The 25,932-nt window shown below is 46.3% G+C and overlaps 1 protein-coding gene across 1 annotated transcript in view; it reads left to right on the forward strand.

Annotated features, from left to right (window-relative positions):
* LOC146208725 (seizure 6-like protein) overlaps positions 1 to 25,932 on the forward strand; it is an 86,513-nt gene that overhangs the window by 58,017 nt on the left and 2,564 nt on the right. The window lies entirely within an intron of this gene.

Consider the following 25,932-nt stretch of genomic DNA (forward strand, 5'->3'; position numbering starts at 1 on the left):
ATAATTGCCGTCATCTAGTAATTGTGGTTGTAAATTGGTCTTTTGCGCTGTAGCATCAAGTCATGTACTAATCGTTAGCTTATATCGAATACGATGACACTACACTAATTGCCGGTCCTAGTTAATCGTTAATTGATTGACTGTGACTAATAATTGAACTGTAGGCTGCAACATCAGGTTTGGCCGGAGCTGCAAACTCGGGCAGCACTTTTCCGACGGGAATCGAACCGACAGATGGAAAAGAAGCAAGAAACTTCCTCGTTGCCTGTGGATTTCGAACTTAGCAGACCAAAGCAAAGCTACACAATATCAGCCGGTGCTACTGCACATTATTTCGTTTTTAGCTATGCTAATCCTTCGGTCACTTCTTTTTTTTTGCGGGCGCTGAAATGCTAGAGAAAATATGCATTACTTCACCCTCAAGTAAACAGAATTTTGCAGATGTAATCACTGAAATTAACTAATTGCGCAAAATTAAAAGTATCTCTGAATATCCCCACATGATTGGAAACAATATGGTGTTCGTTTGTCCTAGAAGTGCACCACCTTTTCCTAAATCCTGGTAAAATTTCGTTCAACAAACACCCTGTATAAACCTCCCCCCTCCATTCCGCTCTTCTAATCTATCACTTTTGTTCATCTATATTCGGCTCTGAACCACTGAGCATGAAAATTTTATCCACCATGTCTGTACGTGTCATGAATAGGTGGCTCGAGCCTAATATATACCGTTGTAGACACTGACCAAAAATAATAAATAAGGTTCGGTAGTGAGCAACATTATCAGCATTTTTAAAAGCCGTCTGCGTTAAATCCTTCTTTCGTGGTAAGGTTATCTTTAGCTACTCTCTTTGAAAAAATAAAACCAGTCTCGTGCGAACAGAAGTGAACACCAGCGCCCCGCAGCACGCAAACACCGAGCTGCGCGTGAGAAGAGTGCTGGCAGAGCTATCAGAGCGCACAAGCGCGGACCTGCGGCTTCTGGGTGCTCCAGTGGGTGAATGCCGCCGCGACCGTCATTTTACTTTTCAGAAGACAGCCGTCGATAGGCTCGATACCCTCCTGCAGCCACATGCCAGCACAGTGCATTTGTCAAAAGATGTAAATTAATTCACCCCTTCTACTTTTCACTTCTCGCTCATTTGCAAGATATTGGGGGGGAACTTCCGATTTGGTTGGGGGGGTTCGCCGTGACATCCAGTTCAGTATTCGTCAGTCTGCAGCCGACACCACTGCTGGCTGCATGAAAGCCCGTTGTGGCAACAGGCTGGCAGCCAGGGCCCCGTCGTTATTATTCTTTTTTTTTTTCGCACCCTCGTAACACGTACTGTAAGCTCGAGCGGGCCCGTCGGCCGACGACGTGCGTTTCAGCCGAGCGTTGCCCTTCGGGACGGCGGTCTGCCGCGCGTGATGCGCACTCGCGGCGGCGCACTCCTCGCCTGGACAGCGTCAAGCCGGGCCGCCGCTTATCCGGTGTCGCCTTTCGACGCGTCTGGTCCGCGAACGCATTATCGCCTGTCTGGCTGCCTTCTCCCTCGGGGAGCGATGCGCCATCTCCCTGCACGAAAGCAAACGACGCCCTTGTACGTCGTTACCGGAAACTGAGGAGGTCGCACATGCACCCCGCCTTCACTCGCGCGCTGTTGCTCTGCGTGTGTTAAATTGTTCGAACATAGTGCAAGTACAGAACATGATAAAAAGAACAAAAGCGAGGGAGAGAACTTCGATCTTCTCTAACAGTTCGGGGCGTGCAAATTTCATCGAGGCTCCCCCCCCCCCCCCCCCCTATCCGCCCTCCCGCTCGTTTTCGCGCTTAGGTTGAGGAGTTTGAAGAGAACACATTTATTTCCTTTACAATGGGCAAGCTATTTGCAGTCTAATACGCCTGCAATGAAGAACAACAAGATGACAGTGCAACTAATCACCCATAAAACTACTTTTTAAAAAGAAAAAAGAAAGCGGATAGAAGAGTACATATAACCTCTAATGACACCAAATTGTTGAATTATGCTCGAAATATTCATTCTTTTGGCCGCATAGACTTCAACGGCATGCCAAGGCTGACACAAGACTCGGAAGCGCCCGGGCATGTCTGACAACGTAAAACTCTAGCGCATCCTCGGAAATTTCATGCGGGGCAAGCTGATGCTATAGCACGGCACACTAGCAAGTATATTCTAGGCACTATACTGATGAAGAAAACGAGGCTGCGTATGCAGCGAGGCGGCGCTTCATGGTCGGTAGGTGTGACTGTGAAGGGTTAAGAAACCTCTTGTGGGTGTTGGGATAGCGTAGGTGAGTGCAGTGCTGTAAACGTTGCGTCACTGACCTCTCTATTACCTCCGATCTCGTAACTTTTTTAACAAAATGGTATTTTTTTTTTTCATTTCAGTTCTCACACAAACTGCTTTCAACTCTGATTCTCGGCAATCGTCGCGTTGAAATACTCAAGACGTAAATTGAGGCGGGATAAGTTGACTTATGGAGGAGGAGTCCTTCATCACGGCTAATTCCAACCAGTATCAGTGATTCGAATCGCTCTCTGTGTCAGCCAAGGAGAAAGTTGTCGCAAGGCACCCAGTTGTCGCGTTCCTTTCAGAACTAAGGATCTAAATCTAAATCGACAATTTAAAAAGCTCTCCCGCTTCGTGGAGAAAGAAGACCTCTTCCGGATCGCCGAGAGGTATTGCAAGAGTAAGAGCTCAGGCATGTCTGCAGGCTGAGCAGGAAAAGAAAGCCACATGAGGTACCCCGTTATATTCATGTGTATGCTTACGGTTCCACTCTACAAAATTCATCAGCGTCTGCATTTGTGATTACGCACCTGAATTAGCGACGGTCATGTAATCCAGCGCACGAGACAGAATCAATGACTGCTGTGATTTACGCTGTTTATTTGACTCTCCAGTTCATCTGATCGGTGCACGACCCGCGTATGTGGGTAATCTTTAGCGGCTCTCAATGTGCACTGAAATCTCTTGACAGCGCTAGTTCCATACCATGAAAGGCTAGACTGGAATACGAAGGTCTTGAAAGATTTTTCAAGGCCGCTAAAAAGAAGCATATTAGAGTTTTCTAATGGGACACCCTTATTCCTTATTCCTGGAAACAGAACGGAGGATGCTACGGCTAGGCGCGCACTACAATGCTTTCACTTCTGACCTCCTTTTCTCGAAAAGCGCATTGCGCCGCTTTTTGATGTCCATGCGTAGTGAAATGAATGAAAGTATGTGGTTTGAACCAAACCATACAAATATTCAGATCTATGCAGTTATTACGGCGCTCGACTACTGTTCCCAAGGACGTGGGATCGAATCCCGGCCTCGGCGGCTGGTTTTCGATGGCGGTGAAAAGCAAGCCGCCCGTGTGCTGTACGGTGTCAGTGCACGTTAAAGAACCCCAGGCGGTAGAAATTTCCGGAGTCCTCCTATACGGCGTCCCTCATAGCCTAAGTCGCTTTGGAACTTTAAACTCCACAAACAAACAATTTCATCGATCCTTTGTTGCGGTTCAAAAAATTACGAGGGACCTTAGCGACTAAAGTAGAAAAAGGCGAAAGCTTGAGTGCCGCATTCTACTACGCAACTGCAACTTATTAGTAAATAAGTATGATTAATTAGGCATTAGTCAATTAGTTCATTAAGTAAGGCATTAATTAACTAGGCATTTACTAGCTAATTTATTTATTTGACTAATTAATATTTAATTTATACAAATAATTAGTCATTGATTAGTGACTGCTCATTGATTGGCATATGGTCTTATAAGGCATGCATTCGCGCATACGGTGTTGGTGCTCTGTGATTGGTCGAGACCTCTATGTAGTCATATGTCCCGCCGCAAAAGCGGGACACATTTTGTCCACGACTGCATAAGCTATTAAAGTCTTTTGCCTTAATTTGCCGATTTCTATCAGCAGAAGTTTAGAAACGCTCCTTCACCGCTTACGTTTGAGAACGGCTTCAACACTTCATTGATAGAATTGGCCACGCAGACAGCTCGCGGTGTGTGTGTGTGGGGGGGGGGGGGGGGGGGGGGGGGGGGGCATGAAATCCAGGATATGGATCATCTGTTATTGGATTGCCGTGTGCATGATAACTTCAGGTCGCGATTAAAAAGAGACTTGAACACTCTTGATCAAGAACACTCTTGATCAAATACCTTTAAGTCTAAAAAACCTATTAGGCCCGTGGCCGAAGCGTGCAGCGTAGAAGCGCGCACTTAGGGCAATCATAACTTTCCTGGAGGACAGGGGCATCGTTGGGAGCTACTGATTTTTAGTACATGTGGCCCAGTCAACATTAGACTTCACAATTTGTGTGAGTGAATGTATTAACGTCATTGTTATTTGCTTATTCTTTGTTTGCGCCTGCAAGATTCCTGTGGCTTTTTGTTTTACTGTGAGTGTTTCAATAGAGTTGTTATTCACTTCGTTTATTTATATCTGTTATGTATATTATAGTACGTACTACTCTAGTAGTTACACATTTACACACATCTACACACACTTAAAGAGTTTATATCGCCCATTAATGTTACTTCTCCTGACGCTTGTAGTTTGTTTTCTACGCTGTGTGCTGTTTGTGTTTGTATAATGTTATTTATTAGTGTATTATGTAAATCTGTATATCGTCAGACCAGGTGGTTCTTTCTTCTATATTTGGTGAAAAGGAATAGCCGGAACCGCTCTGTGGCGCCAACCACTATATTGTTTATGTAAATAAAAAAAAAAAAGGAAAAGAAAACGGGGGCAGCGACACAATGTCAAGACGCATATCGCTTGGTCACACCCGAACCGGTCGCTGCAGCGTTCCGCCTACAAGGGAAAACTCCGTTAACTGAAGATAGTCTGCAGCGGTTTGGAGTCGTGGGGTTAGGGCCCCACCTATACTGGGAGAATTCCTTTTTTAACGGTGATAAAGTTGTCACTCAGTCATTCTCGTCTCTCTTCTCTTTCGGTGGTAGATGATACGCCCAACCGCAGCAGCGCCGCAGTCACGCGCTTCCGCCACCAGAGCGCTCGCGTTCTGTTTATGGTGTATCCGGTTACCGTCTGTCCGTCTACGGCGCGTAGACCAGCCGAAGTCGTGCAAAACAACTTCTAGGTGCGCGGCAGCAAGGCGCCATCGAATCGCATTGCCAACCGTCCTTCGGTTAACGTTATCGAGAATGAAACGCAGCTGCGTTTGTTATTTTAGTGAATGAAATTCAAAATACGAATATGAAGGAAAAACAAGACAACGCCGCGGGTAATTTTCAATACAGCGCCCCACTGGTGGGCACAGTTTGTCGCAATACAGCGAACACACTGAGGAGCATATTAGCGAGTTTGACGATTTAATTACAGCGATCCCATCACGCGTAGAAACCAACCTCGAACAGCCAGACTCAGACGAGGAAAACAACACATGCTCTCATTTACAATTTCACTCTCATAATTGGTGTCGACCGCAGATCGCGAGCATGAAGTGAATTCAGAGTACCCCACGAGGCGAAGACAGAATCGGGGGTAGGAGGAAGGGGTTCAAACATCGTCCCGCGCCCTGCAAACGGAGGCGAGGGCAATAGGGCGCTATAGCTGTTGCGGCGCCGCTCATCAACGATTTAGGAACCTATAAATTTCAATGATCTATTGACGTCATCATGGCCCAAATCTTTATATAAGTGGATCAACGAAGTAAATAAAACCCATGTAGAAGCATTATTAACCACGTTCTAAGCGGTACTTTGAATTCAGAAGGGGTTGATTTCGACGCCCGCTCTCTTCACTGCGTGTTCGATGCTGTGTCTACACTGCAGGGTGCCTAAAATGGTAAGGGTGCGGGAGGGGGCGGAAGGGGGAATTGTGCCTTCGGAGAGGCTGTGCCGGATTTTTCGCTCCGTTCGCCGCCTTTGCGCCGCGCCTGCTGGCCGCTTTCCGCGTCCTTGCGCGCCCGCCGCCAGCCGAAAAGCGACCGACGCAGCGCTTCGGGCTCCCGTTCCAGCCCAGCGCTCGTCAAGCTGCCTGGCTGACATAGCTTCTTCCACGGTTCCATCTCTCCCTGCAACGTACTCTTCGGATTGTCGCCTTGTCTACACGGCTCCAGAAGGGAGAGGGCTAGTGCGATGTGCCATTACTGCGGTCCAGAGAAGCCGGTTGGGTTGCATACATGATCAAATCTGCCCTTTCATCAAGAGCCACGCATGTCACAGGACCGTAGCGCACGTCTGGTTCGTAGTCGAACAGAGGTAAAACAAGAAACGGCGTAGCATCCTAAGCTTTATAAAGGAGATGCGCATCGAGAGAGCAGTGGGCACATTCGCATAGCACTACGCTTGTCGCCCCCGATAGGGATGTCTGGCTGCGCTCGTAAAGCGCGTTGTACGAAGGCCCGTCGGGTCGAAAGACGCCTGAACGCAATCATCTCAGCGACAGCTCCTTGTCACCCCGCCGGGGTGGCGCAGTGGTTACGGCGCTCGACTACTGTTCCCAAGGACGCGGGATCGAATCCCGGCCTCGGCGGCAGCTTTTCGATGGAGGCGAAAAGCAAGGCGCCCGTGTGCTGTGCGATGTCAGTGCACGTTAAAGAACCCCAGGTGGTCGAAATTTCCGGAGTCCTCCACTACGGCGTCTCTCATAGCCTGAGTCGCTTTGGGACGTTAAACCCCACAAACCAAACCAAACCAAACAGCTCCTTGTCGCCAAGCCGCCTGCTGCGTTACTTACGCTTCGTGCGGTGCGCCTTATTGGTGCGATCGATAGTTCTCGCCGATCTAAAAAATTTCGCCGTTGCCTTCCGAGGGTTTTCACTGCGCTATAGTCGCGACGAAGAATTTACGACGTCCTTGGTGAAAATAGGAGCAGTTCTCTTGCTAATTCTGATATAATTTAGGTCCGTGGCGGTCTAAAATATGTTTTGTCTCTTCTTGCACCTTCGGGACATACTAGAAAAAAAAAAAAAAGGTCGAGTCACTACTGCGTGAAAGACGTTGAGTTTAAAATTCGAAAATCAATGAAATAGTGCCTATTCCAGTTTTATAAATGTGGAACTACGTAAAATTCGTATGAGGCTGCTATATTTCTAGGTGCAGCATATATTCGAATTTTCATAAAAATTCCTTCATGTGGATACAAAGAACATTTTATTTATTTATTTATTTATTTATTTATTTATTTATTTATTTATTTATTTATTTATTTATTTATTTATTTATTTATTTATTTATTTATTTATTCATTTATTTATTTATTTTCGCTCCTTCATGTGGTTTGCTGCCAACTTCGACCTTCAGATGGCCACGACTCGCGAAACTGGTTTCGTCGCAAATCAGCTACAGGCAAACGTTCACTGCAGCTAAAAGAGAAACTGTTTTTTCAACGGAAACTTAGATGGTCTAGTGCCAGTCGGGGTCATCTGGCAAGGAATGACCCAAGATGAATGGCAGTCAACTTTCAGGTGCCGCTGTTTCTTCGTTCAGGAATGACGTAACTGCTTGGCTTGGTATTGTTTTCTTCATCCTAATCAACCGGACTATACCAACTGCAGGGCGAAAGCCTCTCCCAATTTCCTCCAATTACCCGGGTCCTGCGCTAGCTGCATCCACTTGATCCCTGTGAGCTTCTTAGCCTCGTCCACCCACCTAACTTTCTGCCGCCCGCTGCTGCGCTTTTCTTCCCTCGGAATCCAATTTGGTACCCTAACCGACCATCGGTTATCCTCTCTTCGCACTACATGTCCTGCCCATGCCCATTTCTTCTTAATTTCCACTAGAATGTCGGTAACTTGAGTTATTTCTCTGACCCACTCTGCGCGCTTTCTATCTCTTAATGTTACACCTACCATTTTTCGCTCCATAGCCCTCTGAGTTGTCCTCAACTTAAGCAGAACCCTCTTGGTTAGCCTCCACGTTTCAGCCCCATAGGTGAGTACAGGCAAGATGCAACTGTTGTATACTTTCCTCTTGAGCGATACCGGTAAGCTGCTAGTCATAATCTGCGAGTGCTTGCCAAATGCACTCCATCCCAATCTTATTTTCCTAGTTATCTCACTTTCTTGGTCGGGATCTGCGGTTGCTACCTGTCCTAAGTAGACATATTCGCCGACTACTTCCAGACAAGCTTCTTTTGAGTGAGAGCAGGACAGCTACAGTCTTTTACGTAGGGAATGGGCATTCATTTTTGTCTGCTCAACTTGCTACTTTCTCTATTGTTCGTTGTATATGTCTCTCACATGTTCATTAACTATAAAATGTGCATGCGATCTGAAGGTTCTAGACTGAGTGCACAATTGACTTTGGAATGACTTAAGTGTGGAATTCACTTTTACTGCGAAGAGTGTTGTACTTAAAATAAACCCTTGAGGTATTTCATTCTATTGCTCAAATTCTCTCAAAAGAGTTCAACCTAGGTATACTCGAAACGATCGGTCGAAAAAAAAAAACATCTTTCAAGCAATTCAACATTCTGCCTCGGATGCCTAGGTCCACTACGTCGCGGAGAATCCCAATTCAATTCTCCGGGAGGTTGTCATCACTATTAAAAAATATATATATATATCCAGACAGTCTTTGTGCCTGAAAGCTTCTCGATCAATGTTTTCAAGGCGGACGAGATGGTCCGCACTTGAGCAGGTCTTTTTAAAATCACACTGGTGAAGATTAAGAAGCTCATAGTATCCCATAATACACCACGACCTGTTATTCCGGACACGTTAGTGTGATCTGGCCAGAGAGCTGACGAGGCAAATAGGCCTATATATAGTTACCTGAGGATGTTGATCGTTTTCCAGGTTTTAGTAATAAGACATGTATGGCTCTTATTGCACACTTATTAAGCGCTACCACTCATTTGAAGTTTTTGCCTCTCAGCTGTTTTGTATTTAAGAAAGGTGTTTTGGTAATGTCAGCAAATACAAACTGGAGAAATAGTCACCTACTATATCAGCCCACTCCTTTATACTTGTTTGGACATCCTGAGTTGTTAAGAGAGGAACTAAGAAAGCGGAGTAGGTACTATTTTGTTTATGTACCTACTCTCACATTATTTTGGAAGAGACAGCTGCTTATAGACTATAGATCTTGTCGGTATTCATCGTCGGGATAGAAGCATAAAAAGTAAATAAAGGGCCCGAGCTTACGTTGAGGACACCACAATGGGCTTTGTAAACAAAATGGATAGGTATGGCGGTTCAGGGGCGAGACTTGTGCTTATCACTACTTGTATGCTCGGTAGACCGAGGGTAAGAAGATGACTGTATAGTATGATATAGAAGCAGCCAAGGGTTGAGGTTGTAGTTGAGGGGGAACCTCAGTTCGCAAGTCGAGCCAACGTTTTAGTAAGGAGACCTCCTCTTCTGAGATTCCCCTCAATCCTTGTCCGCTCCTTTCGTGCTTGCATACTGGTTACATGTGCTGTCAGGTCCACGTAGAGCAGAGCCTAGTAATATTGTTTCAGCTTGTATGTCCGAGAGGCATAGCAGAAGAATTTCGAGAGAGAGAGAGAGAGAGAGAGAGAGAGAGAGGGGGGGAGAGGGAGGGAGGGAGGGAGGGAGGGAGGGAGGGAGGGAGGGAGGGAGGGAGGGAGGGAGACACGAAGCATGCTTGAAAAGAGTGCTAGCGGTGGGGTGGTCGCGCGACGGTCAGAGATTGCGTCCTTGTCGACGGTGCCCTAGGACTTGGCTTTCGCTATCTAGCCTATGCTTCGTTAGTAGGACAGAAACGACAGGCGTGTATGCGTGAAGGAGGCATGGCCGCTGGAGCGGCCGTTCGTCGGCTAGCGTACACAACATAATAATGGGCCGTACCCAGTCGATGATCACCACCGAAGTTGCTCCCCCCCCCCCCCCCCCGTACTAAGCAAACTTTAACCTCTAACCCACCGAAATACACTGAGTGGACCGTGCTTTCGCACTAGTTACCGATGTATTGATTTTAGGCGTTCATTCTAATTTTACATGTAGCCTAGTCTTTTTTTCTCTCTCATTCCGATTTGAATCTGTGTCTATGTTTGTTTGTTTATTTTTTGCCTATCCTATTGCTATTATATGAGCGCACATTCCTAGAAAGAATGTATATGTCGCAGTCATCAGGTTATTTCCTTTTATTTACTCTTTATTTTTCGTGCTTTCTTTAGATGTTTTTTTAGATCGTAGCTCTACTCGGTGAACGAGTTTAATTATTTGTCCAGTTCGTGAATTTAGCCTTCAGTTTGACCCCCAAGGTCAACACCTCTGCCAACCCTTAGCATCTGCCGAGCGTTACTTCGACAGTCTTGGAGGATGAAGCAGGGCCGTCACCAGACCGTGCGATTTACAGTGCTGCATAATGGCACTATCGCAAACGAAGAACGTAGTCGTATCCTCCAGCTGCTTGTCGGAGTCAAGAAACGACAACAAAAGCAAGTGAAACGAGATGCAGAAACGGCGGAAGACCGAGGGGTTATGCTCGCCGCGAACTGGAAACGAGACCGTGAATGAGCGATAACTCAGTGCAGTTCGTGCGCTGCTTTGAGCTATCGCTTGTCAAACTTGGTTGAGCACAGTTAAAGCGCGATGATTTTTTTTTTTTTTTCCTGACTGCTTTGCTGCCTAGGAGCATTTACAACATGCTTCTCCTCGTGGTGTGCACGCCATCGTCGCCCTTTTCACAAGTTTAAACGAGGACGTGTTGGCCCCGTGCTTGAGCGTGACTCTGGTGGGGCGATGGTCTCGCAGGAATGTTCTGCAGACCTCACTCCACGCTTTGTAAAGAGGAGGGCTCGGTGCTCCTTGGTCGAGCATATGTGCTTTGGTATGCCCTAAATGCTCGTCTGGAGGCGCTTCGTGACTGCGGTGTGTAGGTCCCAGTCACTTCTACCCGCTCGGTCAGCTCTGCTCGGGCACCGTGCATACTTTCTGGAGTTCGCTCTTTTCATGACTCCTCTGTTGTGCAGCTTGGTTGATCGAGGATTGAGCCCCCGACTAGTGAAGTATCGGTGCAATGGGCTGCCCTTTATGAAAGATCGGTTTCCTCTTTCGCGCCTTATTTCCATGGCTGCAGTTTTATGCATTTTTGAATATTTAGCAGACATAGACTCTTACAGAGTTTTAGAGCGTCATCTCTACTGCGCCGATTTGCGAGTTTCGTGTTTTTCCTGGTCCATTTGTTTTTGTTCGAAGACTTGCCGTGTTGCATATTTGCAGAAGATGAAGGTCGGGAGTTGGCTGGTCCTCGTTTACAGTTGTAGTGATGGTGTGCTCCTTAAGAACAGCTTGCAATACTGCCACCAACCTATCTAGGGTGACAGCGTTGATCCTAGTATAGTGTTGTACACAATCCCAGTGCGTTAAGGATACATTCCTTCTCATTTTCTTCATTTTTACCAGATTAGAAGATATGGTTACTCGTGTGTGGTCACTGCGCAATGTAATTATTTCGGCTTCTCATTCCAAGGCCCTTCCACAATGTCAAATCGGGAGAATGTCTTCCGGTTGCTGGCAGCGTTGCGACACCTGTGTAATTGAGCAGAGTGAACTGCATTTCTATCGAAACTGTGTGAATTTGATCCCCTGATTTTGAATCATGGTCGTATCCTCACGCCGTGTGTGGAGCGTTGAAAACCTCGCCTACGGTACGATAGTGACGGTATCCCTGGGTACGATAAACGAATGCTTTTAGCCATCCAAAAGTGATTAATTTGTTTCCTGGTCGTGCGTGTACTGAAACTAATATTACTGATATTTTAATTGGAACGCGTGGGTACAGCAACGATTTGTAAGAATGCTGACTGTTGCACCCCTTTGCTAGATCAATCGCCGTTTCGGGAATATTGGTCTTTACATATATAGCAGCTTTTCCTCGTGTCTCGTCGGTTCTTACTCGTTTATCAGGAATGGAAGGGCTTTGGTAGCCTATATATCCCGTTATGGTACACAACCGATTATGTTCTTGTAGCAAGAAAGCCGAGGAATGCAACTTGCGATATAAAGTTTTGTTCTAATTTCCCTTAGTTTATTCGAGAGCCCTTGACAATTCTATTGTGCTCTACCCTGGCGTTGTTTACAGCCGTGTCTAGCCATTGTCGATTCTGCTTTGAATAAGTTGTGTTAGACTAGCAAGAGTTTGTAGTACCACCTTTCACGCTGGAGTATTAGCGGCAACATTGCCATTTGCCATATTCGTCAACCCTATTGGTGTGCGGCATATAGACATTTCTATCTGGCTAACTGATATTTACCTGCGGCCGCTCTGCTATCCGCGTTTTCCTTTGGCACAGTTTTTCAATTTGTGCTGCCAGCATTGCAATTTGTTCGTCTATGTCATCTTGTATGCATGCGCTGTCCTTAAGCTCGGCGAATTCATCAGCCGAGCACACCGACACTCGTTTTTTTAATTCTTTCAAGTTTTAGCTGTGCTGAGTCTTTTGTTGTTTTTTCGGTCACTTTGAAGAAGTGATATGTTGTGATTATCTGACTTGCATAGTCCGCGTCTGTATTTCGGACACCCAGATTCTGTTGTGCACTCCGGGTTTGGTCCATTCGGACAAAATAATAGGAGATGTCCCCTCTCTCTACAGCACTAAACTGGCCTGTGCTTATACTGCTTTGGACGTACCATGCTGCCGTACCTCATGCGTTACTCAGATGGCGTCACGTGCTTGTGCGCCGCATGTTGTTTCATCACGCGCTGCGCAGCAAGCATCATCGTCTTCATGAAGTTCCATCTACGCCACTCCTTAACTTAACCTAGGGTTTAATACGATCTACACATACGCCATCTCGCTAAAGACAGAGGCTGCAGCCTTTCAAGGCAGGCTGTCGAGACCATCGAACGACGAGAAGCCAGTCTAGGCCGTTGCCGAGACGCTTACCAAGTGCAGAAGCGAGCCAAGACCGAAGCGGCAGCAGCGACTGCGACTGCAGCCGATGGATAACGCTCGTAAAACTTGCTTCAATGATAATTAAACCTCTATCATTTTTTAATGTTTCTCCTTTCATACTTGGTATTCTTGCTGATACTGTCATTGTTGTGCGTACATGTACGCGCTTTTTTTTTGCTTTTTTTTCTGTCATTGTTTATTATTTACAAGTACGTTGATTTTTTTTTTCTTTCGCAAGCGGTCCCTATTAGGTGCAGTGCTGCTTCTGTCACATTTCTAACATATTTCTCATTTTGGTCTACTCACTGCGTCCATTCGTGTATGCGTTCTCTCTTTACTTTTGTCTACTAATTTTATGTTGTCAGATTTGTTTGTCCTTTCTGTCCTTTTCTTTTTCTTTCTCCAAATTCTTATCCTGTTTGCAGTACTTCGTGGTTTCTTTGTGGTCGTACTTCCGCAATGTCTTAATGTGACTTGCATGCTCGATTTTCCACCCCTCAGGTTTGTCCTGCCCCATCCCTATTGCATAAGAACATTTTGTGCTTGATTTTAACCATCTGTTTCTCAAATGCAATTGTGTTCTTCTGTTTTCCTCTGTTGATAACTTTTTTTTTTTTTTCTGTGGGTGCGTTCTTCTTACGTGGTTTATTTTTTTTTTTCTCATTGCTTGTTTCTCTACCATTTGTCTACCGGTTGTCTTCATTATTTTATGGCATTGTTTATCATACGTCTTTCTTCACTTCCGCATTTTTTCCCCCTACTCATTTTGCCTATTTTTGGTGCTGCTGCTCTTCGCTTCTCCTGTTCGTTTTCGGCATTTCTCTTTTGCAGTTCTTGCTCCTGCCTCCCGGAAGCTTTCGTTCACCTCTTTGGGACTCGATAATTGGGCCCTTTCAGGAAATCGAACTGTTTTAAGATTTGTTGTTTTTTTTTGTGTTTTTAATTAATTAATAATTTTTAATTAATATTGTAATTAATTAATTAAAATAATTCTTTTGAATTATTTTTCTTTTATTTTGAACTCTTATTAGTTTTGTTTGTTTGTTAGTTTGTTTTTCAGTTGACTTTAAATAGGGTAAAGATCTTTGCTCATCCGGGCTCTCTCTGTATTGTTGTTTTCCTTTAATGATAGAAAGCTTCCTTAAACTCGGCAAATAGCGTGCCTATGATAAGCGCGCTTTCCTGTGAATTTCCGAGAAGTACTCGTGTATTCATCTTTTCCACGAAGGGGAGATACTGCGCTAAAAAACACACGGACATAAGAGGGGGTGGATAGGACGTGCTCAGACCGAACAAAAAGACGATATCATGCCCCGATGTCATACAAATGCATATTAGCGCTGCCATCACATTTTTGCGTCGAAATACTTCACCTCGCTATCTGCAAGTGCAACCGAAGGATCGTTAATACAACCACGTGCTCTCTTCTTGATAATATACGCCTCGAAAAGCTCTCTTGTGCAGCGGTACAAAACCCTTGTCTTCTCTAGAAGCGGAAGGCACACCTTATTTGTCTCTTTTCTGCAAGCTCTACAATATTTTGCCACGTTACAATGCTGATCGGATAACAGATTTTTAGAATGTTCCTGTAAGCTGATATTAGCGACATATGTACATATGTACTCCCACTTGAAAAAGAAATTTCGTACACCACAGCGCACACGCAGGGAACTATACCGTGACTTGTGGTTTACATGACAGACAAATGGACTAAGAAATAGACGTCTTTTCAATTTTTTTTTTTTTTTTTGCGGCACACGTGCACATAAACGGCCCATTTTCAAGGGCACAGAAAACACAACTTTGACCTCATAACGTTGCGCAACATTTTTTTAATTGTGAGGCACCTTGTGCTGGTAAGGTATCACAGCCAATTTCTTACGGTCTCTGTTAGTCTTTTGCACTGCATTTAGCCTTTTTAATCAATTTCTCACAGGCTGCCGCAATCGCAGAGCTCGGGTAACCAGCACATGGTTATTTGATGTCCAACGCTCTTCATCCACCACTGCGTTGTGGCAAGATTTTTGTAGGGCAGCACCTTTGCTGGAAAGAACAATTCCATTTTTTACTGTTTTTGAAAATTGAAAAGACACCTATTCTTAGTCCATGTGTCTGCCATGTAAACCACAAGTCACGGTATGTTCCCTGCGTGTTCCCTGTGGTGTACGAAATTGCTTTTTCTTGTGGGCGTGTATATGTCGGGCAGACGGGAAGTTGTAATAATATTTGTTTACAGGAATATTCTAACAATCTGTCATCTGGTGAGTATTTCAACTTGGCAAAACAATGTGGCAAAACAGAGAAGACAAAGGTTTTGTACCGCTGCACAAGAGAGCTTTACGAGGCGTATATATATACCACGGCCGCTCGATGGGAGCGCGTAGTGCGCTCCCATCGAGCGGCCGTGCGTATACTATCAAGAGAGCACGTGGTTGTATTAGCGATCCTTCGGTTGTACTTGCAGATTGTGAGATGAAGTTTTCTTTTTCTTTTTTTTTTCTACGCATGCTTGCCATAAGGCATATTATATAAACTCATGTAAATGGTTTTCCGTGAGGAACCGGAGCAGGCTCCCGCTCTTAGCGTTGTCGGTGAGCCATTTAGAAAAGTCCTCTTCCCTTGTTGTGGTTAGTCCCACTTCGCGCAGAACCTGTGTCCTTGATGCCCTTGTCCCTGCACAAGTCCATAGCAGGTGTCGAACATCCACCTCTGCAGCTGGTGTAGAACACTTCGGGCATGTCGTTAGTCCGATGTCTGCTTGCGATTCCCATCGGCATTTTACCGACGGGGTAAGGGCCGCCCCAGCTCTTATCCTTCTAAGGGAAACCTCCTCCAATCTCGTTAAGTTACGAGGGAGAGGGAATGTACACGGGGGAATGAGGGCACGTGTACTTTTCCTTAAAGAGGATGCTAAAATGGAAACAGCGGAGCGGGCATCGAAAGGGAGCCTGGTGGGGGGCGCATTAGTGTTTGGAACTTCGTGTGTGAGGAGGTCAACTTTTCTCTGCTCAGCGTTCTCAACATTTTCTTGTGTCCAATGTATCTGGATGCTTATCTTTGTTTTTTTATTGAGTGCGTGGATTTCCTGGGTAACACATAGCGTCTTCGTCTCTTTCTTCAGTTGTTTTATGGCGGCTAAGGAGTCTTTATAGATGTGGGCTTCTGTTATGGAATCTATTTTATTTATGGCCTCTATAGCATCGCGGATTGCATAGAGTTCCATCACAAGCGGGTCCGGGTATTCTGAAACATATTCTTTATATACCTTTAGTTCGCTGTGTGTTGGACTAGTAGCTGCTGTTCTACCGCCATTTTCTATAATTGATGCGTCCGTATATGCAATACAGGTACCTGGAAGTGCATCAACCAGAAATCGAGATGTCAGCTTTTCTTTGCGACGAAGCCGAGTGGTCTTGTTTGTCGTAATAGTCGTGAATTCCCACGGAGGGGGGTCAGCCATTGGTGGTGTTCGAACTGCCACCTCGTTGTACAAGGATGCTATGGGCATAACGTACTTTCGCTTCATATACCTTGTTGTCTCTCGTTGTTCAATTAATTCTGTCAACGTATTTATCGGTGCAAACTCTTGGAGAATAGGGATAGGGGTAAGTTTTGGTAAGGCCGTGATAGTGCACATTGCGTTTCTATTTATTGTTTCCAATTTCGCCCATTGCCGCCTCGTGAGTTTTTGGAATTGGGCCTGGTATAGTATCCTCGGCTGTAACACTGATTGTACCAGACGTCTTGCCATGTCCGCTCGAGCTCCTCCTCCCCTAGATGAAATGCGTTTTATCAAGTTTAAGGAAGTCGCAGCTACTTTCTTCACCTTATGAAGCCATTGTGTTCCTTTGCCGGATTTGTGAATTTCTAAGCCGAGAACTCTCAACTCGTCCACCTCTTCCAATGCCTGATTTCCAATCTTTAGGGTGACTCTTTGCGTTGCCAATTGTTTTCTTCCATTCTCGTTGGCAACATGAATGTAACTGGACTTTTGAGGTGATAATTCCAGACCTGCATCTTGCACGTACTCATCTATGGTATTTAAAGCCTCTTGCAGATACCGATTCTGTCTCTCAAGGTGTTTATGAACAGACCAAATCGTGACATCATCTGCGTATATCATGAACCGCACTTCTGGTATTTTAGCTAATTTCCACGCCAATGGGATCAGTGCGATATTAAATAATAAAGGTGCTAACACTGACCCTTGTGGCACGCCTCTGTTCGAGGTGTAATTGCCAATTTGTTTTCCGTTTATCCGGATAGAAAACGTCCTGTCCTTAAGCAGATTATGTACTGCTTTTATGACCTGCAAGGAAATGCCCATACATTCTTTGTTTCTAAGAATCTTGGCATGTAACACGTTGTCGTATGCCTTCGCCATGTCGGTAGCGCACTACAGTGCGCACTAGGTGGCTATAAGGCGACACGTGTATGACCTCTTCAGCGAGCACAGCCAGTCCATTTTCTGTCCCAAGGTTTGTTCGGAACCCAATTTGTCGAGCATGGTACTTTTTATTACTGTCCAACCACCATGACAGGCGGGTGGCTATCATCTTTTCATAGATCTTGCAAATTGTGGGTGTTAGCGAGATAGGCCGCAAAGATTCTAGACTTGTGGGAGGTTTCCCAGCCTTTAGTATTGTTACCACCACCGAGTGTTTCCAGCCGAGTGGAATGTCGCCACCTTGTCATACCTCATTTACCACATCCAACAAGCCGTCAACTGCAACTCCTTCTAAATTCTTGAATACTTCATAAGGAATATCGTCATGTAGGCGCAGTTTTACCATTCGCTTCTTCTATAGCAGCCAATAACTCCAATTTGGTAAATGGTAATGTTATTCCTGTTTTATCAACGGCATCCACTGTCGGCGAAGGCGCCGGATAATGTGCGCGGTTCGGGAAGAAAAGGGCAGCAGCCTGATCTGCAAATTCCTCTGGTGTAAGCTGTAATGCGAGTCTAATACTTTCTGCATGATCTTTAACCTGCCGCCTCTTTTCCATGCCATGGAAAGTCCTCCAGAGGTCCTTGTTAGTCGTTCCTGAGCCCAAACGACTGCACCACTCATCCCATCTCCTATGAGCCAGCTGTTTTTCATATCTGCGTGCTGTTGCCGTCACTTTGTTTACCTCAATTTTTCTTTGCACGTCTTCAGGATGGCGACCAGCCTGTATCTCGGCCTGTTTTCGGCGTACCCAAAGTTTTAGTAGGTGCAGGTCGGGAGTTGGCTGATCTTCGTTCACTGTAGTTATAATGGTGTGATTCTTGAGTACCGTTTGAAGGGTGGTAACGAGAGTATTCGGGCTAACTGAATGCGTTCGAGTATCCTGCCGTACACCATCTCAATGTGTAACAGAAGCTTTCTTTCGAATTTTCTTCATTTGTCCCAAATTAAGACCAGTACTAATGCGGACATGGTCACTACCCCACGCATCTAATTCCGCCTGCCATTGTGGTGCAGCAGGCCCCTTCCACCACGTCAAGTCTGGTGAGTGTGTTTGTGTTGCAGGTAGTGTTGCGACTCCTGGATGATTTAGCAGCGTAAATTCCATTTCTGTGAAGGCAGTATGAACTTGATCACCCCTTTTAAAATCATAATCATATTCCCATACGGTGTGCGGAGCGTTGAAATCTCCACCGATTAGTATCGCAATTCCAGGGTATGAATGGCGAATATGCTTAACCCATCCAAGATTAAGTACTGTGTTCCTTGGCCGAGCGTACACGGACACTAATATAAGGGGCGTTTTGTTCGGACGCGTGAGTACAGCAACTACTTCCTGCTGAGTGTTAAGTCAAGTGGCGTTTGGGGAATGTTGGCCCTAATATAGACGGCAGCTTTTCCTGGTGTTTCGGCCTCTGCTCTTGCTCGTTTATCAGGGATAGAATGACGCTGGTACCCTATATATCCTGTTATTGAATGTAACCTATTGTGTTTGGACGCAAAATGTGACGGAAGCGCTAATATGTATTAGAATGGCCTCGGGGAATGATGTCTATTTGTTCACTGTATCTACGTCATCTTTCAGCCGTTAAAATTCAGTTGTGAGTATGGGCACGTCCTGTCCATCACTTCATATTTTGTCCGTGTATTTTAGCGAAGTAGCCCCCCTTCGTAGAAAAGATTAACGTTCAACTAGCCCAGCTTACCGCTCTACTCGTGTATTCCTGTTCGGACGACCGTCGACATATGTATACGCTTGGTTCGCCCTCTTGCTTTCAATAATTCAGCAAACATTCAGCGGTCACTTCGGGGAAAAAATTCGAGGACACTTTGGCGACTAAAGTGATGAAAGGCGAAGCCTAAGTGCTGCATTCTGCTACTCGACTGTTGCGCATGTAGAGATGAATGATTCTACGAGTAAAGCGAGCGACTACTCTTTCACATTCTGCGAGTGCATTTATTCAGTGAATTCTTCTTTGCAGCGACGAGATCCCGCTCCTTGTAACTTCGCAGTTGTTCTAAGTTTAGTGTTGTGTAGTTGATTTTACCGGGTGCGCGACATTAATTAGAAATAATTAACGGGATGGTTACTAATTAGTAGTTATAATTAATTAGTCGGCAATACGTAATTAGTAATCATTCCGTAATTAGTAAATATTAATTGTCATTGGTTGGCATATGGCCATATAAGGCGCACATTCGTGCATACTGTGGTAGTGCTCTGTGATTGGTCGCGCCCTCTATGACGTCATCCCGGCTCGACCAATCAGAGCCGCCGCAAAAGCGTGACACTTTTGCTGAAGATAACGATGAGGCAATAAAGGCTTTCGCCTTAAAAAACGAGTCGGAATACCCGATGCGGGATATCGCCGTTCCTCTATAGGGCGCGAAACACCGAGTGAGCATTGAAGTAATACGAAAAAAAAAGGGGGAAGGGGGCAGTGGGTACCGGGGTTTCTCTGACCACAGGTCGATAAAAGTGAGCAGAAGTTACCAAAAGTAGGTAGCTACAAGGGACGCGCTACTTATGCAGCCCGTGTATGTGTTGTTCCATGCTGCCCTGTCTCTTAAAGCAATGGAGGTCTGAAATTATTAGAGGGGAAAGCATCGCTGTCCAGAACTTTCTTGGGCGCAAGCACAATCTGATCTCTAAGGTCTTAAATTCAGAACTTGTGAGGAAACATTTACCGAAGGCATTCTATACTGTGTCAGCTCCTCGAACCCTGCAGTCAATAGTTGCGTCATTCGATATGGTTGTTGTGGTAAACGTTATCAGATTAATTTTTCAAAAGGGGACCCCACTGTGGTCTTCCATTTCTATCAACTGCTGCCAGCTGCTCTCGACGCAATCAAATTTCTGCACTGCCTTTGAGTTCTGAGCACAGGGAGATAAGTGGCAAATGTGTGCTGAAGGTTGTGAAAGAATGCGGCAAGCGAGTTTATACTTTAAGGAAGGCATTGTAAGATATTGTGAAGTTTCATCAAACTTGTGGATCCGCCCCACCGGGGTGGTGCAGTGGTAAGACGCCCGACTACTGTGCCGGAGTACCCGGGTTCGAACCCGACCTCGGCGGCTGCGTTTCGATGGAGGCGAAACGAAGAGGCGTCCGTGTGCTGTGCGATGTCAGCGCACGTTAATGGATGGATGGATGGAAAAACTTTATTTTCGTCAGAGAGCATGTATGGATGGTTCCGTGTTAGATGGCCATCAACCCATGGCTGACGGCGACCTGGGTGGCCCACTCCACGGCCCTGGTCTGGACGACCGGGTCTGAGCTGGCCAACACGGCCTCCCACTGCTCGAGGGAAGGATCACGCATAATATCCGCCGGTGGCGGTGCTATGCTACAGCTCCATAATATGTGGTCATAGGTTGCCAATTCCTGACACCATTTGCACTCCGGCTGAATGTCCGGGTAGATTTTGCTCAACACGTATGGGTTTAAGAAACATCTAGTCTGCAATCGTCGCCAGACGCATTCCTGCGCCTTCACCAATTGCTTGTCCGGGGGTGGGTAAATCCTCCGCTCAAGTTTGAAATGATTAGTAATGTCATGAAAGGATACCAGCCCATCTCTCGTGGACCTTCCCGGAACGTCCGGCTCACCTACTCGGCTGACGAAACCTCGAGCATTCATGTGAGCCGTCTCGTTCCCAGGATTCCCAGAGTGTGCTGGTACCCAGACAATTTCCGCCTCCGTAGTCCCTCGCCCCGTGGCCCGATTCAGCAATCGCGCCGCTGTGACAGATATTCTGCCCCTCGCCAAATTTCGGATGGCTGTTTTGGAATCGCTGAAGATCAAGTCAGCATTACTACTAGTAATAGCTAGTGCTATCGCCGCTTCCTCTGCAGTTTCTGGGGAGCGGGTTTTGACTGATCCGGAGGCGATCAAGCGTCCCCGCCCGTCCACCACCGCAATTGCAAATGCGTCCTTGTCCCTATACTCGGCGACATCTACATAGACTGCCCCGTTGTACTTCCCGTACTTAACATGTAAAGCTTTGGCTCTTGCCTTCCTGCGGTCCTCGTGATGTATTGGATGCATGTTCTTGGGCAAAGGTTTTATGTACAAGCCCTTGTGCATTTCCCGCCCAATCTGAATTTTAGTGTCACCAGCTGGAGCATCAACTCCAATGCCGATCCTTTTCAATATGTCCCTTCCTGCTTTTGTTTTTGAAAGCCTACCGAGCTGCATCACCAAGTGCGCTTCCCGTAGTTCTTCTAGGGTGTTGTGCACCCCTAATCCCAGCAGCCTTTCGGTAGACGCATTGTGAGGCAACCCAAGGGCCGCTTTATATGCCTGCCTAATCATAGCCTCCACCTTGCCTTTTTCCGTCGCGTCCAACTTCAAATAAGGCGTCGCATACACTATTCTACTGAGCACAAACGCCTGCACCAGCTTACACAAGTCCTTTTCCTTAACACCTCTCTTACGATTAGCGATTCTCCTGATTAACCTCACGGTAGCATTGACCGTATTTTTAAGCCTTTTCAAGGACTCGCTATTTTTCCTGTTAGTCTGCAGATACATACCCAGGATCCTGATCGTTTGAACCTCAGCGACCGGTACGCCCCCCACTTTGACCTCTAAAGGCGGTGGCGGCACATAGTGTCTCGCATGTATCCCTCTTGGCTTGTCCCTCAGCACAAAAAGCTCGGACTTGGGCTGAGAGCACGAGAGTCCTGCTTCCCCTGCTAGCTCCTCAACAATATCCACCGCGTGCTGTAGAGTTTCTTGCAAATGTGCGTCACTGCCTCCTGTTACCCAAAGAGTAATGTCATCCGCATAAAATGTATGTTTAAGTCCCGATATCCCTTGCAGCCTGGGTGGTATCTTGATCAATGCGAGATTAAATAGGAACGGCGATAATACCGACCCTTGCGGTGTCCCTCTGCCCCCCAATGGGAAGGGATCCGATTTCATTTCTCCGACTATAATCTCCGCAGTCCTACCCTCCAGAAACGATCTGATGTACCGGAAGGTTCTACCCCCCGGTCTTATGTCCGATAGGTTCCTCAATATTGCCTCATGGGTAACATTGTCAAAGGCCTTAGTTAGGTCGAGCCCCAAGATAGCCTTGGTGCCCGTGCCGTACCCAGGATCAACAACGTCTTTTTTTAGTTGTATCATGACGTCCTGCGTTGATAAATTAGCCCTGAAACCAATCATTGTTTCAGGTATCAACTCCTTGTCCTCTACATAACCCTGAAGCCTGTTCAGGACCACATGCTCCATCAATTTGGCTAAACACGACGTTAGCGAGATGGGACGCAGATTCTCAATGCAGAGCTTCTTCCCTGCTTTAGGAATAAATGTAATCCTAGCATGCTTCCACTCTGGCGGAATCTCCCCGGCCACCCAAAATTTATTCATCAAATTCGTGAGTGCCCCTACTGACTTGAAATCCAGGTTCCTCAGCATCTTATTAGTAACCCCGTCCGGACCCGCTGCTGACGTGGTACGAAGCTGACCCATTGCAAACTCCACCTCCGCCACCGTAAAGTCTGCATCTAATTCAAGGTTTTCCTCTCCCGAGTAATCCGGCAAGCAACCGCCCGCCTCTGTGTTTATGTAACGTCTTCGGAGTTCATGTATAAACTTCGTGCATAAAGTTCATGTATAAAGTCGTGCCTTGATACCGATGCACTAACCTAGCCATTTGCCCCTTCTGCGCAGATTTGGTTGCCGTCGGGTCTAAAAGGTGCCTCAACAACTGCCATGTTTTTTTGCATCCGAATTGCCCATTCATCCGGTCACAAATCTGCCCCCACTGTTTGCACTGCAACTCCAATGTGTACGTTTCGATTTCTCGTTCTAACTTGGCCATCTTTCTACGGAGCACACCATTATGCCTTTGTTTCTTCCACCTCCGAAGGAGACTCGCATGTGCTTCCCACATGTGTAACAATCTGGAATCAGCCGTAGAGCCCTCCTCCTGTGAACCACTATTATTATATTATTAACTTGTGGATCCAACACCTAACTGGCTCCCGCACACTAAAACCTTACAATCTTTAAAATAATTTCAGCCATGTTACGTCAGTGAAATACGTATCACGGTTCCTGTGTGAGTATTGCGCATTTTTAATGCAGTAAAAAATGCCTACAGAAGGTTCTAGCCAAGTACTCCGCTTGTGACGGGACAGCACATCATCCCAGTCTACTCAGTCATCGTTTCTATTATGATTGGGCCGTCACCTCACTACCTCTCGCAGTCGTTTGACCGAATCATGCCTGGTTTCACTTCGATTCAACCTGGACACCTCCGACACATTTGATGGACCTTTGGCCGTCATTCTACAATAGGTGTTTTGAAAAACAGAATTAAGCTGCCGTACCAAAGAACCAGCGACACATGTATTTACTGTGAAAGCGCGGCACAAAAGTGTTGCTATGAGATCGGCCATATAATTGAGGTAGTTTCATCGGAAAGCCTTCCCACACTTTGTCCAGGCAATCTCTATGCTCAGAGGGAAAAACAGAGCCACTTGTGGCTGAGCCAGAAGCGAATACGCTCAAAATTAATCCAATGAAACACTTCATACCTCACAGAGCGATGATCCCGATATGTACATTGCTCCGCTAGATAACTGCCGTGTAATCAAATTCCTCGCGCCAGATCCCAGTCTGTACGCCTTCTTTGTAGCCAACTTTGCCATCAGATCGCCTCTTGCGATTTGGGGCTTTCTATCCGGCGCTGAGTGGATCCGTTTTTCTCGCGTGCTGGTTTGCGCGGACGGGCGTGGTGCGCTCTCGGGTGTCAGCGGCGACAGAGCAGCTCCCTGTGTGTCGGGTGGTGACGATGAGCAGGCCGACAGAGGAGGCTCTCGTTCCTGAGAACTCGCTTCTTCTGCGCCTGCTCTCTTCTCCCCATCCGAATACGCTGTCAGTCAACAGGCGCGTCTCTGTCTGAGTGGTGCTTTTGCCTTTCCCTTTCTGCAGTGGAAAGGTTACATTGACTCACAATTTTGTTGAATAAGTGGCCGAGATCGAAAAAGTTTTTCATCTCGTAATGTACCGTCTAACTCCGCGGTTCCCGCAAAAAGAAAACAAAAGCTAGTCTCGTACAGTTACTTGCCGTATTAACAGTGTTTCAACCTAACAAAAATCGTCATTATATGCTCGGCTGAAAACGTAATTTTTCTCAAAGCCCCGCCGGGGTGGTACAGTGGTAGGACGCCCGACTACTGTCCGGAGTTCCCGGGTTCGAACCCGACCTCGGCGGCTGCGTTTCGATGGAGGCGAAACGAAGAGGCGTCCGTGTGCTGTGCGATGTCAGCGCACGTTAAAGATCCCCAGGTGGTCGAAATTACTCCGTAGCCCTCCACTACGGCTCCTCCTTCTCTCTTTCCACTTTCACTCCCACCTTCATCCCTTCCCTTACGGCGCGGTTCAGGTGTCCACATAGCAAGTGTGACAGATACTGCGCCTTTCCCTTCCTGTGAACACCTATTATTATTATTATTATTATTATTATTATTATTATTATTATTATTATTATTATTATTATTATTATTATTATTATTATTATTATTATTATTATTATTAAATTTCTCAAAGCACATGGCACACCTTCACAGAGAACAGTTTGCACGTAAGGTACAAGGCGTCGCCCTAAAATCGCGTCACTGCAGCTCTCTCTGGTGGTGGAATTTGAATTTCTGCCGGGTGCGATTGCCCAAAACATTGTCGTTAAATATTATTGCGGTACAAAATTTTTTGAAATACAGTGCATGGTGTAAAAGAGACAACTCGTCAAGGTTGGCGACGATTCAGCCCGATCAGCTTCAACAGCGAAAGCAATGGAAAGCCTTAAAAGTAGTTGCAATTACACGCTATATCGAACGTTTGATCGTATGACGCGTGGAACCGCCTATCATGCCCCTGGACGGGGCCCTTCTCCTAATGGCGCCCCTATGGTCACTGAATTTTCACGCGCGCAAAGGACTGCGCACCCTTGGGCAACTACTGGCAGCTCTAACACTGTAAAACCGCTGGACGAGGTGGACGCCGAGTCTGAGCAAAGGTAACCGTCACTCTAGCGCGCTTGTGTTCAACGCGGCGCTAATGGAATGGGGGGAAGCCGGACTTCGGAGGATCGTTTGTGGTGCGGTGAAGCTAGCTTTGCTGGCAGAAGACTGGCGGCGGTTGTCGCACGTGGAGTGCTCCGCATATTTCTTCAGATCAGTCCCTACCAAATATTTGGAGCACGAGCTCGCGCCCATGAAGCGGCACGGGGAGGTATACGCACAGTGTATGCTCCTCTCTTTTCGACGCTTGGCGCTCTGGTCGCCGGCTGGCAGCGCTTCGCTGAAACGCGCTGTTGGCGTGGGTACATCGATTCACTCTTCTGGGTTACAGGGGAGCGTGTTGCATGCTTTTTATATCGAATTTTTGGATGTGTCGGACTATTTCTGTTCCTTTTAAGTACTGTACATCCGGAATCGGCTTAGATAATGCACGATAGTTGCTGAAGTTATTTCTCTTGTAACTGCATAGTCTGTTCGAAAACACGTGTCCAGGGGGCAAAATAAACGTCAACCTAAATAAATTTAATATATGTAAAGATATAAAATACTAATTAAATTCTAACATAGCAGCGCTTTCTTTTTACTCTGTCTCGCAGAAAACTTTTTTTTTTTCTTAT

The sequence above is a fragment of the Amblyomma maculatum genome, chromosome 1 (assembly GCF_055883805.1).
Source record: "Amblyomma maculatum isolate TAMU_Amacu chromosome 1, ASM5588380v1, whole genome shotgun sequence".
NCBI classification, from domain to species: Eukaryota; Metazoa; Arthropoda; class Arachnida; order Ixodida; family Ixodidae; genus Amblyomma; species Amblyomma maculatum.